The 17,500-nt window shown below is 36.0% G+C and overlaps 1 long non-coding RNA gene across 43 annotated transcripts in view; it reads left to right on the forward strand.

Moving 5' to 3' along the window:
- The window catches only part of LOC106871257 (uncharacterized), a 434,384-nt gene that overhangs the window by 25,962 nt on the left and 390,922 nt on the right, over window positions 1-17,500 (forward strand). For 6 of the 43 annotated variants that reach the window (XR_016237597.1, XR_016237589.1, XR_016237592.1 and 3 more), the window contains exon 3: window positions 2,059-2,102. The exons of the other annotated variants lie outside the window; for them this stretch is intronic. This is a non-coding gene — a long non-coding RNA (uncharacterized LOC106871257). The remainder of the gene's footprint in view (window positions 1-2,058; window positions 2,103-17,500) is intronic. 43 annotated transcript variants of the gene reach the window in all.

The following is a 17,500-nucleotide window of genomic DNA, read 5'->3' on the forward strand; positions in this document are numbered from 1 at the left end:
ATATATATAAATATATATATATATATATACGACGGGCTTCTTTCAGTTTCCGTCTACCAAATCCACTTACAAGGCTTTGGTCGGCCCGAGGTAATAGTAGAAGACACTTGTCCAAGGTGTATGTGTGCATTGTGTATATATGTGTGTGTGTGTGTGTGCATGTGTGTGCGTGCGTGTGAACCCGGGACCATGTGGGTCGTAAGCAAGCTACTTACCACACAGCCACTCCTACGCCTATTATATATTATTTAAGACTTGGCTCTTATTTCTAGCAGGTAGATGCTCATTAAGCATCATTACGATATTTCATAGCTCGATAAAGCTATCATAACTGCGTTCCACCAATGCTACTACTGGTGATATCATCAAATTTTGAATTTATCCACAGATGATATGAACAATAGTGACATCTAACTTCAAATCTCAGTGTTTGAATATTTCATTTACATATATATATATACACACACACACACACACACATATATATATAAATGTATGCATGTATGTATGTTTGTATTTATGTTTCTGGTGGATTACCTATTGGAGCACTCAGAATGCAAACCTATCAGTTTGGGTTACCTTGACCTAAACTCCACTCTGTGTGTGTGTGTGTGTGTGTGCGTTTGCGTGTGCGTGTGTGTGCGTGTGTGTATGTGTGTGTCTGCGTGCGTGTGTGTAGTTTTTTTTTTTTTTTTTTTAATTATAGTTTCAGCTTAGAGCTGCGGCCATGCTGATGCACCGCCGTGTTGCTACACTGTTATTACAGGGAGCCTCTTACAATTTGTGGCACTTGGTGAAGAATGGAGTTTGATTTAGCAACCCTCATTTACATATATTATATGTGTGTACATTTGTGTGTTTGTGTGTGTGTGTGTGTTTGTGTGCGTGTGTTTATATATGCATATTTATTTGTACGAGGGAGTCGACAAACGATAGAAAAAGCCCCTCAACACATTTCGTGTTGGAGTAACATATAATATTATTTGAAACAATTTGATTCGGCTTTCAAACTTTAAATCGTGCGGAGCCGAATCAAGCTTTTTTAAATAGTAATATATATCTGCATATACATATTTACAGAACATAAATACATCAATACCCCCGCACACACATGCATACATACAAAAATACACATTCACATACATACATACATACATACATACATACAAAACAGTAGCTCAGCCAATTATTTGCAAACACCGGGAACTCTTTTAACTCAAAGAAGTCATGTTTCTTTGTTAGTAATCGACTTGACCTCTCTCAAGAAGAGCTTAAATTCAGCTCAAAGAAGAATCATACATACATACATGCATAATACATACATACATGCATACATACATGCATACATACATGCATACATACATAATACATACATAATACATGTGAATATATAATTTCTGCCATGGATTTCAATTTATGATAGTCCAACAACTTGGTGACAGACACAGATGATTTGTTTACTGTGGACATGCGCACTTTATGGTAAATTTGATAATAGAAAGTTGGTGTAAATGCTTGCCATATATATATATATATATATATATATATATATAAATGTGTATATAGATAGATAGATAGATACATACATACATGCATATATATACATATACATATATATATATATATATATATATATATATATATATATATATATATATATATATATATATATATATATATATATACGACGGACTTATTTCAGTTTCCGTTTACCAAATCCACTCACAAGGCTTTGGTCGGCCCGAGGCTATAGTAGAAGACACCTGCTCAAGGTGCTACACTGTAGGACTGAACCCAGAACCACGTGGCTGGGATTCAAGCTTCTTACCACACAGCCAATCTTGCGAAAAAATAAAAGTGAAAAAATAAAATAAAATGCTGGCATAGTCCGAATCTATGCGCTTGTGTGTGTGTGTGTGTGTGTGTGTGTGTGTGTGTGTGTGTGTGTGTGTGTGTGTGTGTTTATGTGTGTGTGTGTGTGTGTGTACAGCTATAAGAATTTGTACCACCTCTAATTAATCTTTCAACTCATCTGAAGTCTTGCTTATTCTGTTATAGGAGTTAATAACATAATGAGCAATAAAAAGTGATTGACGGCACAAGTGAGTATTTTATTAACCCTTGTATCTTTTTACACACCCATATATATGTCTTGATATATTGTCGGCAAGTGCTGAGTGTTAGCACTTGATAAAACCATTCCTAAGGTTACATAACATTTCTCATGTGCTAGAAATAAAATGCACTCTACGGAGCTTCGCTATACTGACAGACATCCTAAGACACACGCACACACACACATGCATACAAACATACATACATATGTAATAAATGAATGATAATAGAAATGCTGTTACGTAACGATTTATTTGCTTACGTCTGTTTCAACTATAAAAAAACTGTGAACATTGCATAGCCTGCATCAGAGCCTTAACATGAATGTTTTATTAAGGAAAGCGTTTAAATATAAAATACTCTCATATTGACACACATATACACATACACACATGCATATCACACACACACACACACACACACACACACACACACACACACACACACACACACACACACACACACACACACACTCATGCACATTTAAACTTTCTCCCTTGATTTTACGAGTTTCTAAATTGCTCTTCATGGACATTCTAGTTTCCCTAGGGTTAAGCTTGTTTGGGGTTGTTGGTTCCTTCATTTTATGGCGGTTTTATTTTATTAATCATATCATAAAATTAATATTTCCTGATTACCCTTCCTAGGGATTCTAATTCTAGTAAAGGTAATACTTGTTTAGGAGACTCTGTCAGAATCGTCCAACCTACTTTCGTTCTTTCGGGGGTCGATGAAATAACTACCAATTGAGTACACGGCTAGTTGAAGCAACCCGCTAGACTCCCAAATTCCACCAGATTTCAGGCCTTGTGCCTATAACAGAAAGAAATATTAACAATGAGAATGAATAAAAGCTAGAAGGTTTATTATATAAACTTAACAATTGTCTGTGATTCAACGATATTTGATCTCAAGAATATTGCGAACATCGGAACGAAATAGGCATGTATGTATGTATGTATGTATGTATGTATGTATTTATGTATGTATGTATGTATGTTTGTATGTATGTATGTATGTATGAGAGAGCAGTACATGCCATCAAAGTGACACTGGGGTATATGTATGTATGTATGTATGTATGTATGTATTTATGTATGTGCGTGTGTGTGTATCTATGTATCTATATAAATACACATGCACACAGACATAGGAAACAAGTTAAAAATAACGGTCATTACATATAATTCCTTTCTTTGAGGAAACTTGGCTTACAGCCGTTTCCAGTAGCCATTAGAGGTACATTACTGATAAGTTTACTCAGTTTTTGATCAACTGAGGCAAATTGAACAAACTAAGAAAATTAATGCTACTTTCGTCAGAGCCATTTCTGGATATAACAAGCAGAGCACTTGAGGAATGGCCATTGTGTGGGGCAGGTAAGGGGACGATGGAGCTGTTCAAGTAGAATAGAGAACAGGGGAAGACAGGTCACAAAGGGGTGTAAGAAGGTAAAAGAATAGTACAGGAGTCACGTATGCCAAATTTGAAAGAGTGACAGTCTCAAACATGGGTCAGCAGCCTTTACCGTATTAGCATTGTATATAGGTTAGATAGAAACCTATATACAATACTAATATGGTAATGTTCCAAACTAAATATATTGATAAGTATAAAGAAGCTCACTAGAGTGCATTTTATTTCTAGTACGTAAGAAATATGTAACTTTAGGAGTAGTTTTATCAAGTGGTAACACTCAGTATTGGTCGAGAAATATCAATATACATACATGCAAACACAAGCACACATGCACATATATATGTATGTGTGGGTGCACATGTGTATGGCTGTGTGTGTGTGTGTGTGTGTGTGTGTGTGTGTGTGTTTGTGTGTGTGTGTGTACATGTTGAAAGTCACAATGGTCAATAAAATACTCACTTGTGCCGTCAATCACGTTTTATTGTTCATTATCTTATTAATTCCTATAGCAGAATAAGCAAAATTTTAGAAGTTTGAAGTTGAAAGATTAATTAGAGGTTGTATAAATAAAAATATCTATGTATGTATATATGTGTATATTTGTATATATATATATATATATATATATATATATATATATATATATATATATATATACATATAAATACACACACACACACACACATATATATATATACACATATATACACACGCATAACCCGTAAACGTACACAAATACACAGGATTTCATACATGTGTGTGTGTATGTGTGTGTGTATACAGATACATATACACGTATATGTAGACATACGGCAAAATTCATTAGAAAAATATGTTTGGTAAGTTCTTGATGTAATGAAATCATCTCTGCTTCTAGAGAGACTAAACCAATCTATTGGCACCAACTGCAAGAGAGAAATCGCTTGAATGGAAATGGGTCTAAAATGTACACGCCACTAACAAAACGATATTGTGATAGCAGTGGACACGTGTTTCTGCGCCTGTAGGCATCATTGGTACTGTGTTTTTATCTTCAGCTGCCAAAAGACTTTGACGTACACGAAAAAACGGCCTGGATAATTTGCATAAATGAAACGAAAATAGGCTAAGAAAACGAATTCAGAGTACCCAGTGGCATCTATTTCAACAGCAAAGACGATTATATAAAATGATCTGCGAGAGAAATTACTGATTAATCAAAATTCTAGAGAGGGTAGGCCAATTTGTGCATGTGTGTGTGTGTGTGTGTGTGTGTTTGTATGTGTGCGTATATATATATATATATATATATATATATATATATATATATATGGGAGAATTTACGAAAAAAACAACAGACGAAGACAGGTGGTGCAAACAACAAATGGATGTATTAGTTTAACGCTCGGGAATAGAGAAAGTCTTTGACGTTTCGAGCCTACGCTCTTCAACTGAAAGGAACACAGAAAGAAATAAGGAGAGAAACAAGGAGAAAAAAATATATATATATATAAATGTAGTGGTCAGCGATCTATGTAAATATATAAAATTGTGCGCATACACACGCATGCACACACATACATGCACACATACGCACACACACACACAGTCAAGCACACACACACACACACACACAGTCAAACACATACACACACACAGTCAAACACACACACACAAACATGACAGTTGCAGGAAATTTTGTATGCATAACACTTGGAACTTCAGAAAAGTCTGCATATAACCATCTGTCATTTTGATCTTGGTCGAAGTTTTTCTCGTTTGAGAAAAACCAAATGAAATCTTCTGCTGGATTTTTCAGTTTGTTTAAGAGCCTTTGAGATCTGATGTAGAGATTTTCTTTTGCTTTTTCTGACTAACCGACCTTTCCTCATCACACAAGACTTATATCTGATGTCTTCGTGGACAACATTTCTGACTGTACCTTCTGACACATGGTGATCTTTTGCAATTGACCTCATTTGGCTTGCAAGATACTCGATATCAACTGGAGATACAAATATATATATATATATATATATATATATATATATATATATATATATATATATATATATATATATATATATGTATGTGTGTGTGTGTGTGTGTGTGTTTATGTTTATGCATGAGTATGGTTATATGTATGTATATGTGTGTTTGTATGTCTTTGTATTATGAACCTATTAGACAAAATAAAAGAAAACAGCACATTTGTAGTCAGCAGATTTATTTTCTGAAGACAAGTGGATTATACCATTCCAACAGGTGACTAATGATGTAAACGAAACTCCATAACGTTGTATAATGCCACATTAAAGAGGCACAAAACTTCCACTGGTCACGCATAGGAATAGCCAAAGAGTAAATACTTAATCGCTAAAGTTCAGATTCTAACGTAACTGTGTAAACCAATCGCGTTCGCTCTGCAGCCACATATTTGTCAACATCACCACATCCTTAAGATGAGAATGTGAGAGTAGAAACGTTGATGGTAAGGCGGCTAGCTGGCAGAAATGTTAGCATGCCGAGTGAAATGCTTAGCAGTATTTCGTCTGCCGTTACGTTCTGAGTTCAAATTCCGCCGAGGTCGACTTTGCTTTTCATCCTTTCGGGGTCGATAAATTAAGTACCAGTTACGCACTGGGGTCGATATAATCGACTTAATACCTTTGTCTGTCCTTGTTTGTCCCCTCTACGTTTAGCCCCTTGTGGGCAATAAAGAAATAAGAAACGTTGATGGTGAATTTAGGAACTTTATAATCTGCAAATAAAATAAGAAATTATGACGGATGATCTTAAAATATTTTCTACCACCAAATTAAAAAAAAAATTCTACACATGTAGTTCTGCTCGCTACTGACAATAATCACATGATTTTCCTATGATAAGTAATGATAAATAAGTTACTAGTATATTGGTTTCTTTGTTAAGTACAAAATTATTTTACAAAATTGATCGACCTCTTCTACTTTGGCAATGGAGATTTTCGTTGCAAATGTACAAAGAACAAAAGACAGCAACTAGTGAGAGAACAACAAACAAGTTGTTTTAGTTTGACGGTCAGGGAAAAATAGAGAAGTCTTTGACGTTTTGACGTTTTGAGCCTTACACTCTTGGATAGAAAGGAATGAGCAAAGAAAACGGAGAGAGAAAATAAGTCGTGTCTGGATTAACGGTTTCACATGTCGAATTCAAATACACAGACACAGACACACACACACACACACACACACACACACACACACACACACACACACACACACACACACACACACACACACACACACACACACACACACACACACACACAAATAAAGCTCGCTACATTCGTTCGAAGATACCTGGCCAGAAACAGGTAATAGATGATCAGTGGTTATTGTTGTAGTTATGACAATGAGAAATCATAATATTAATACTCGTTTACATATTTGTTTCGCAAGATTTTTGATGTGAAATCGTGTGTTGAAACATGTGTAGACACATACAATAGGAATACAAAATACAAAATGGCTGATAGTTAGCAAGGTGAGACACACATAAGAAAGAAGAAAACAAAGGACCACTGATGAGGTCACAGAAGTGTGACGAAAGAACTCTGGCCGAAATAAGATTAATGTAATATAAAGCTGAAGCAAATTAACACCAAATATACAGTGCGTGTGTTTTTATTGGCTAAACTGTTTCCATGGAAATAGACGAAATAGACGATATCAGGTACATCGGCATTAGAGGCTAAAATTCGAACTTTAAAGGCAGGTAAAACGACAAGGGTTCCACTTGATCCGATCAATGGAACAACCTGCTCGTGAAATTAACGTGCATGCGGCTGGGCATTCCACAGATGCCTGTGCCCTTAACGTAGATCTGAGGGAGCTTAAACGTGATAAGCTGGCCTTTTGACATACAGGTACTACTACTCATTTTTGCCAGCTAAGTCGACTGCAACAACGTGAAATAAAGTTGTCTTGCTCAAGACACAACACGGCGCCAGGAATTGAACTCACGATTTTGTGACCGCGAGCCGAATACCTTAATCACTTCACGCACGCACACTCACACATACACACGCACACGTATACATATATGCATACATCAGTGTGTGTGTGTGTGTGTGTGTGTGTGTGTGTGTACAATCAAACATATATGCATTCATGTACGTATACACCTACGTATAGACACGAGTATAAGTTGCATACGTATGAAAAATTATTATTACAACCCTCTCGTAAAATCGTTTGAGTGAAAATGATTTATCATTATACATACGTATGTATGTATAATGATAAATACATACATGAATATTTGAGTCTGCGTGTGCATGCATGTATGTATATATATATATATATATATATATATATATATATATATAAAACAAAAGTATGTATATTAATAATGTGTATGCGTGCGTGTACATATGTGTGGGCGCATATGTGTGTGTGCGCGCGCTTGTGTGTGCGTGTGTTAGTGTGTGTGTGTGTGTGCGTGATAAATTTTGAAGGTCATCAAAATACCATTATATTCACATATGATACAATCAGAAGTGAGTTGTCAACTGTGTCTCTGGTGAACTACTATAAAATGACTATGACGACGGAACGTACAACAAAATTATCTGGGCATGTTTGCAGAAGAAATTTGATGTCGATCAAATATATGCTCTCTTCCTGCTGGATATCGTATTGTCTCATATCCGCCATTTTGTGGTCGTTGTTGTAAGGCATTCGCCATCTATAGTGACGTACACAAAATACCGAAGACATTCTCTTTTGTTCAAAGATTCTGCTTTTAAAACAGTTTATTACGGAAATTTGGGTGATGTGTCTAGCAAGTCTGGCTGAGACGTAGAACTATTTTCGATGACTCGTTTACTACAATTATAAAATCTTACTGTTGACATAGTACATTATTGTTAACAAAGTATTTTTAGTACACACACATATATACATATGTACACACACACACACACACACACACACACACACACACACACACATATATATATATATATATATGCACGTGTGTGTGTGCGTGTGTGTGTGCGTGTGTGTGTATGTGTGTGTATGTGGTGAATGTATAAATATATATATGTCTATATGTATGTGTATGCACACATATACAGTCATTTGTGGTGGTCGTTCGGTAAAATCTGAACGCTCATACGTCGTCTTCGACGGGAGAATCCATCATATATATATATTTATATATATATATATATATATATATATATATATATATATATATATATATATATATATATATATATATATGTATGTATATATATAATCCAAGAGAGTTAGGGGTTGAGGATCCAACCCACTAAGGGATTTTGTCCCTTCTCCAATTGTTGATGTGACATGGTATGCCATAAGTGTCTGTATATTGTCTTTTTTGTCATTTTGGTTATAAAATAAACAGATTAATCAACGGAATACAGTGTCTGCAAGTTGATGAGTACCTCATATTCCCCTCCATTTTCTTATTGCTATATATATATGAAGAGCGTAGCTCGAAACGTCAAAGACTTTCCGTATTCCTGAGCGTCATACTAATACATCCTTTTGTTATTTACACCACCTGTCTTCGTCTGTTGTTGTTTTCTCGTACATTCTCCCATATATATATATATATATATATATATATATATATATACATATAAATCACTAGGCTCTTCAATTCGCTTCAAAATCCCCTAGTAGTAATACTGTGAATAAAGCTGCACAGATACGGGTACTCGGGATGAAATTATGATGCAATTGAAAGAAAGGGATGCAATTAAATGTCACATCTTAGGATAACTATAAAGTAGAAACACATGTCGGACAGGAATTTAAAGTAAATGCATCGTACGTAATACTGTAATAAACACGTTTCTGAGGATCTATATTTCCCCATTCTTATTTTTAATGTCTTGTAAACAAATATACACAGAGATACACACAGACACACACACGCACACGCACACATAGATAGATAAGTAGATAGATAGGTAGATAGATAGACAGACAGACAGACAGACAGATAGATAGATAGATAGATAGATAGATAGATAGATAGATAGATAGATAGATTGTTGACAGTGACTTCGAAGTTTCGGTCAACTAAGCCATCGTTGGACACCAATGCATTTGAATTAATTTTTCCTTTATGTAGCCTCTGTTGAGTTAAAATCATCACCCACGGATGATTTTAACTCAACAGAAAGTATATAAAAGCAAAACTAACTCTAACGCATCGCAGTCCAATGATAAGTTAGCTAGCCGAAACTTCGAAGTCGCTGTCAAAAACCATTCTTGTATAAGAATAATAAATTTTTACTCTCCAAAAGTACAGAGTAACCTATCAGATTAATGTAAAATTGTTTTTATTATAACTGGACATAAAATCAAACATTAACATATATACGAATAATAATATTATGTATATATATTATTCGTATACATCTATCTACTCATATACATATATATATATATATATATATATATATATATATATATATATATATGTGTGTGTGTGTGTGTGTGTGTGTGTGTGTGTGTGTGTGTGTGTGTGTGTGTGTGTATAATCATAAATATATAGGGGTCAGCATGAGTTGCTTCACCAACATACTGAAAATTTAGAAATAGCAGTCAAAGAACTACTGATTCTAAACTACAAATTTTTCTCTAACGGATGGCGATATTTATGGCACACATAGAACAAAAACAGAAGAGAAAATAAAAAACAAACCTGCCTTTAGTTAATCATGTACGACGTTTCATGGTTAAGAATATAAAGCTACTCCTTTCCAATCCTCAGCATGATGTACGATAAATCTGAAAATGTCTGTATACTCATGGGTATTTGACCAAGCGACATCAAAATCACATGAGGAAAGGCATTTACAAAATTTATCGGCTAGTAAGTTCAACACTTCACCCCAAGAATTTATCCCATGTGCGCCACAAATAGTCCCGCATAAAAAAGTCCCGCATAAAAGGGTTGCAGTTTAACCATCTAATAAGAGACATCAATATAAATATACAGATATAGGGCAGGGTATTGCAAATTGCAAATACATATGTGTATATATATATGTGTATATATATATATATATATATATATATATATATATATATATATATATATATATATACATATACACACACACGTACACACACTCGTACACATACACGCAGACATTTAATTTAACATGCAGGTTTAATGTGAAACATTCCCATTATCAATCATCAGCTGTCGACTGGAGATCGCAAAAGATTTCTGCACCGTCCGACCATATTGCTTCCTCGAACGATGCCAAACAGCATTCACATTCTCAGGGGATTTCGGATTGTCTTGGCTCATGCTGCAGCACGCATTTTCTTTCTGTTATCCATACAGTTTCCATAGCGAACTGGGTGGAAGCTGCAATCACTCCAAATGTGCAGCAACTATTTATGTTACTGTTCGCTGGGGATTTGCTTCTCACTACAAGCTTTTGGTCTTTTTCACATATGAGTCTGTCATATGTATCTTTCTTCTATCTTTTTATCTTTAACTTGTTTCAGTCATTAGACTGCGGCCATGCTGGGATACCGCCTTGAAGAACGGATCGACACCCATCCCTTATTTCTATTTTAAGCCTGGTATTTATTCTGTCGGTCCTTTTATGGCCGAACAGCTAACTTACGGAGACGTAAACAGACCAACACCAGTTGTCAAGCGCTGGTGAGGGACAATCACAGACACAAAGACACACAGAGATATATACATACATGCATATGTATGTATGTATATATATATCTATATATATATATATATATATATATATATATATGTAAATATATAAAAACAAAAAGATAAAGAGACCAATGGTAAGGTTGGAGAAGTATTTTATGGATATATATATATATATATATATATGTATATGTATATTTATATCTATATATATATATGTGTGTATATATATGTATATATATATATATATATATATATGTATGTATATATATATATATATATATATATATATATATATATATATATATATATATGTGTGTGTGTGTGTGTGTGTGTACGTATACAAGACGGGTTTCTTTCAGTTTCCGTCTACCGAATCCACTCACAAGGCTTTGGTGGGCCCGAGGCTATTGTAGAAGACATTTGCCCAAGATGCCACGCAGTGGGACTGAACCCGAAGCCATGTGGTTGGGTAGTATTTACTGATTTCATCTCCGTTTCATGAACCACTACTCTACAGTACTTCTTGAGACCAATATCAGCCGGGTAGAACGTAGTGGATCTTGCTACAATATCACATCAAACTTCTATACTTCTAATGAAGACCCTATACACTGCCAGTCTCGCACGTTGCCGTAACCCTTATGACGTTTATATTTTAGGACTTGCTCTTCACATGCGCACTCCACACTGTCTTTCTTAGGCAGCATCAAGTTCACAAGTCAAACTAAACCATTCGGTCTGATTTTTTGTTTCGCTGTTGCAATATAATATGGATACAATGGCGATTTGTGCAACTCAACTCGAACCTTCTAGTCTTTAGTACCTTTTAGATATAAAAGTCCTAACCATACTTTTTCACTATCTATATGCTGTTTTAGTGTATAGAAATCTCTGGCATGATTTAACCTGAGAAATAAGTCTAGATTATGGAGTTAACGCTGTCTTGGAAATGCCATATCGGGAGAGCATATGAAAATGTAGCGTAAAATAAGAGGTACTTTGGGCACTTGACTGGTAACACCGATGTTACTCGTCTCGTTACAATAGTTGAATAGATGCTTCTAGAAGAGTGGATTTTCCAGATGATAACTGAGACGATATCTAAACATGGTTTCTTATAGTTTCTAAATTTTTAGGACTTCTTGATGCTTCTATATTCAATTTTAGTATTGCAATCTGAAGTGCTTATCCAGGCATTTCGAGGTTAGTCAGTGGTTTCTTCTAGAATACAGGTAATTGAAGAAGGTTACTGAAGAAGGTCCATTGTTGTTAAGTTCCTTCAGAACTCCCCATGCAACAGCACGCTTGTTCTCATTGGAAAAGTTGTCAAATTCATCAGTTTTGGAATTAATGTGCGCGTCTAGTGTCTCCTTGTACGCTTTATCCAGTTCGATTTCAGATGACTCGAGGTGTGCTTCTGTTTCCCAGCAGATCTTGATCAATATTTCTTGGATGATTTCTTCAGATATTCTCTGGCCCTTGTTACCTTCTGATTGGATACAATAGTTACTGTTTTCTTTCTATTCTTTGGGAGCAAGTCTAGTGCTCTATCATCGTTGGCAGTGGTTAGGATGTTAGTTACAGTATCAAAATTCTTGTACTTGAGCCTGTCACAGGGAGTGACAAACCTGCTGTGCACTGAACCGTAAACTGTAAACTCCTCGCATAGTATAACCCGCTACTCGATTTGTTTTATAGGATCTCTGTTTCAGCACACGATTTCACATCAAAAATCTTGCAAAACAAATATGTAAAATCTATATATATATATATATATATATATATATATATATTATTTCAAAATTTCCTGCCAAAGGAAAAAGTACCGGTTTCTAACCTAGATCAAAGGCTCCTTCATTGGAATTTCAACATGAACAACAGGGTATTTTTGTATGTATGTATGTATGTATGTATGTATGTAAGTGCAGATTTGTATGTTTTATGTATGCATTCTCATGCATATAATTGCATATCTAAACATGCTCATGTATATTTAAATGATAAACTTCTGGTAAGTTTTACAAATTTTTATAGTTCCAGTGATGGATTGGATCTGTAGTCTTCGAATTAGCTTTCTCCTTTCCGGTTTTGAGAAGCCTAATTTCTCAAGACTGGTATTTAGGCAGTGTCTGATTTAGAGTGAGGTCTTCACTGGGACATTCCACCAGTATTTTTATTATGAGTGGCAATGGCTTCTACCATATTGTAGGTTCTTATTTCTTTGTCTTTGGGATTATCCTTCCGACGGATTTCATTATCGAGTGTCCTAGCTATAACATCATGTCTCATCGGTAGATAATACCGTGATGACATTTTCGGACAACTGCCTATAATGTGGGTGATATCTTCAGTGTGAACTCGACAAAGTCTGCATCAGTTGTCACATTTTACTGCTTTTCCCGCATATCTATCCCTTTTGTGCATCAGGTATTTGGTTGATATTTCCTGTTCCTGGATTGCAAACGCATACCCTTCAAAGTGGGAGGTAGTAATCCGGCTATTGGTCCATGATAAACTGCTTTGATGATCGATGTTACTATTATCACAGAGCTTTCTGCTAACTTAGCCATGCATAATCTTCTGCTCATATAGGCTCATTCTTTCATCTGATGATGCGATGCGGTAGAATTGTACGACTTCTTTGGGCATATAATCTAGGTTATCAGACAAAGAGTGTTGCTCAAGGAGCTGCTTTCCAAGTCTTATGATGTTATCAACCTCATGTATGCAAACTTGGTCAAGGGATGCACTCCGACACTTGGTAGTTAAAAGATGTTGCCGAAGTGATATGATGTGACATTCAAAGGCATTTTGGATATATGTTAAGTCTCTGCCGCCTTGTTTTCGTTTGAGGTAGAGGCGGTCTATGTCACTGTCTATGTGGAAATTATGTGTGCTTGTTAGTATTTTTCAGGTTTTCACATTAATGGCTCGATCTCATCACGCGTCCAATGGAGCAGCCCAAATATTAGTCTGAGTACTGGCACTGCAAACACACTGTAAGCCACTGTTTTATTGAATGCAGAAAGTTCCGAGGTTCAAACTTTCTTTATTCGGTTATAATATTCTTTAGTGACACGTGTTTTGTTACAGTTGACATTGTAAGATATATTTTCATCCACTGCTAGATACCTGTAACATTCCTCGTCAGATACAGGGGAAATAGTCAAATCATTGAGGGAGATGTTACTAGTCTGGTTTATAGTTTTCCCTTTTTCCCAACCATATCACAACATTTATCCTGACCAAACTCCAACCCTACATCCTTTGAGAATGCTGTAATTAGGTCAAGGCTCTTTTTCATCTCATGCATATTCTTTGCATAAAGTTTTAAGTCATCCACAAAGAAACAGTGCGTAATTTTGGTATTTCTGTTTCCTTGTGAACCAGTGAGATATCCATCAGACTTCTTTAACATGAATGACAAGGGGTTTACAGAAAGTATAAACAACATCACAGAGAGGCTGTCTCTTTGAAATGTGCCTTTGCGATACTGTATTCTATCGGTGATAATACATATGTATGTATGTATGTATTGATGGATGTATGGATGGTTGGATGGATGGATGGATGGATGGATGTGAGTTTGTATTTGCGTATGTGTGTGTAAAGATAGATATGCACACGTACGCGTGCGCATGCATGCACGCACGCGCATGTGAGCATTTACATACGAAAAGAAGTAGTGATTTCGAAGCTGGAAGTCGTGTTCACTTGAAGCTGAAGTTTTCTTTCGTTGCTACAGTGAGTTTGGTTACTAAAAAACACCCGAAATATGCTTATACAGAACGAATACGTACCATATAGCTCTAGTACTGCCTGCAATTAGTTAATGCATGGACACCCTGACCCTAATTCCCTTTAATTGCCAAATTAAGCAGAGTTATTTCTAGCTAAAGCATATTGTAGCATGTGAAAGGTAATAGCTGTTGTTGTTCATGTTGTTGTTTTGCTCAGGGCCAGCCATGACACTCAAAGCGTTCCAGCTGATGCTGTCATGTCGTTTTCCAATGTGCACGAATCAAAAACCGCGTTACCCAAGTTTTCTGTTTAAGACGGTAGAGTATGATCTGAAGATTTGGCTACTATGATTAGCTTCTTAACCACTCACACACATAAAGGCTTCCCCTTTCGTTTGAGTGTATATGATTTAGTCTGTTAGGCATGTAATTTCTAAGTGTCGACATCTATTGTTCCATGATGTCTATTAGGAATGATGCCGAACGAAGATAAGTTGATTAGAAAAGTTACATACATACACACATGCACACACAGACGCGCGCACACACACACACACACGCACACACACACACACACACACACGCACACACACACACACACGCACACACACATACACACACATACACACATTTCTCTGATCAGCTCACCTTCTTCGTCAATATTTCGAAAGACACTAGAATCTCTCTGTTTATCTCTTCCTCTCTCTCCCCCTCTCTCCCTCTGACACATACATACACTATTAAACCGATTACACACACGCACACAAACACACACACATAGATATATACACATACATGCATACATATATATATACATACATACATGCATTCATACAGAGAGGCAGACAGATGGATATATATATATATATATATATATATATATGTGTGTGTGTGTGTGTGTGTGTGTGCGTGTGTATGTGTGTGTGTGTGTGTGTGTGTGTGTGTGTGTGTGTGTGTGTGTGTGTGTGTGTGTGTGTGTGTGTGTGTACATACATGCATGTATATATTTGTAATGTAAATATGGATTCATAGACTCGTATGGCTATCACAGTAAGCTTCTCTTGTGGATTCGGCTAACAGACCACGTAGTCATCCCATGCAGAGGAGTGTAATGTAGAGTTCCATGCGCTGAAATCCAGTAGATCGGTTCGATGTAATTATTTTGTGAGGAGTATACAAACCAGAGAAAATTAAGAGGTATGACAGATGAATATATTTATTTAACCACTTGTCATCCTTAGGTTTACAGCCGTTTCGCAGCCTTCTCTATGTAATAATCATTTCAGTGGGTAATAAAGTATGTGTACATGTCTACACTAATATGCGCACTACGCATTACACAATACAACTGTATATTTACAAATCAATGCAGATAAAAAAAATTATCCCAGACTACCAGAAAACATCACTGATACTGGATCCTGCTGTTTTCCCAGAATCACAGAATAGTTTTATGCTAATCATGGATCAATAGACATGATATTCATAGCACGTTAAATTCAGAGGAAGTACAAAAATCAACGACTGGACTTTTATTAATATTTTATAGATCTCAGAAAGACAATCGACACAACACGGTGGCTTTTTCAAGGACATTCTTCAAGTTGGTTTGCCTTGAATACTTTGTGAATATCATTCGATCCTTGCAAGAAAACATGTAAGCATAGGTTTGCTTGAACGCAGAACTGTTTGAACTAGTTAGTGTTCTATTTTCTCCCACCTTCTTTGCCATGTTTTTGCAGTGATGATAAATAAAACATTTGCTGATAACAACACTGGCATTTATATAAGATATCGAACAACAGGAAAACCGTTTAACATCCACTGATTTCTTGAACCAACAAATAACTTCAGTTTTCTGATTAGAGACATTCTATAGGAAGAAAGCTGCGATCTGGTACACACGCTGTGGCCGATGTGCAGCACTGACTGACAGTTTTGTTGTAGAATATGGCGACACTACGAGAATCTCTTGGAAATCCTTTGTACGAAATACAGAAGTGATACAAGCTCATTTGTCAAGTGTTATGAAACGGCTTTGGTGGCTTGATCACGTAGTACGCCTGGTGGATTGCCTTTGGCAAAAATAGGTACTATATGTGAGTTGAATGAAGAATAGTGCCTGCAATGTAAGTCAAAGAAGAGATATAAAGACTGCCTAAAAGATGCACAGAAGAAAACTAGCATTGGCATCAAAAGCTGGCAAGGTCATAGACAGAACAGGCGTCTGTGAGGATGTCTGATTGCCAATAATATTGAAGAGTTTGAGACTAAATGCACAGCTTATACTCAGTTGAAGTACGCTGCGGTACCTATGGATATTATGGAGAGGCGGGAACTCTAAACAGTCCCTGCAATGCAAGGGATGCGATCGTGTATGCTTTTAAAAACAAGACTGCAAAGCTATGTTACACATAGTGCTGATTTTCCAAGTGACCTACGTAGCAAAGTATGTTGTTGTGAGGGTGGGTTAAAATGCCATCTTAAAGCATGTCACCTAAAGAAAGCCCGTCGAATAAGATGGAGTATAC

This window comes from Octopus bimaculoides, chromosome 20, assembly GCF_046866305.1.
Source record: "Octopus bimaculoides isolate indiv1 chromosome 20, ASM4686630v1, whole genome shotgun sequence".
NCBI classification, from domain to species: Eukaryota; Metazoa; Mollusca; class Cephalopoda; order Octopoda; family Octopodidae; genus Octopus; species Octopus bimaculoides.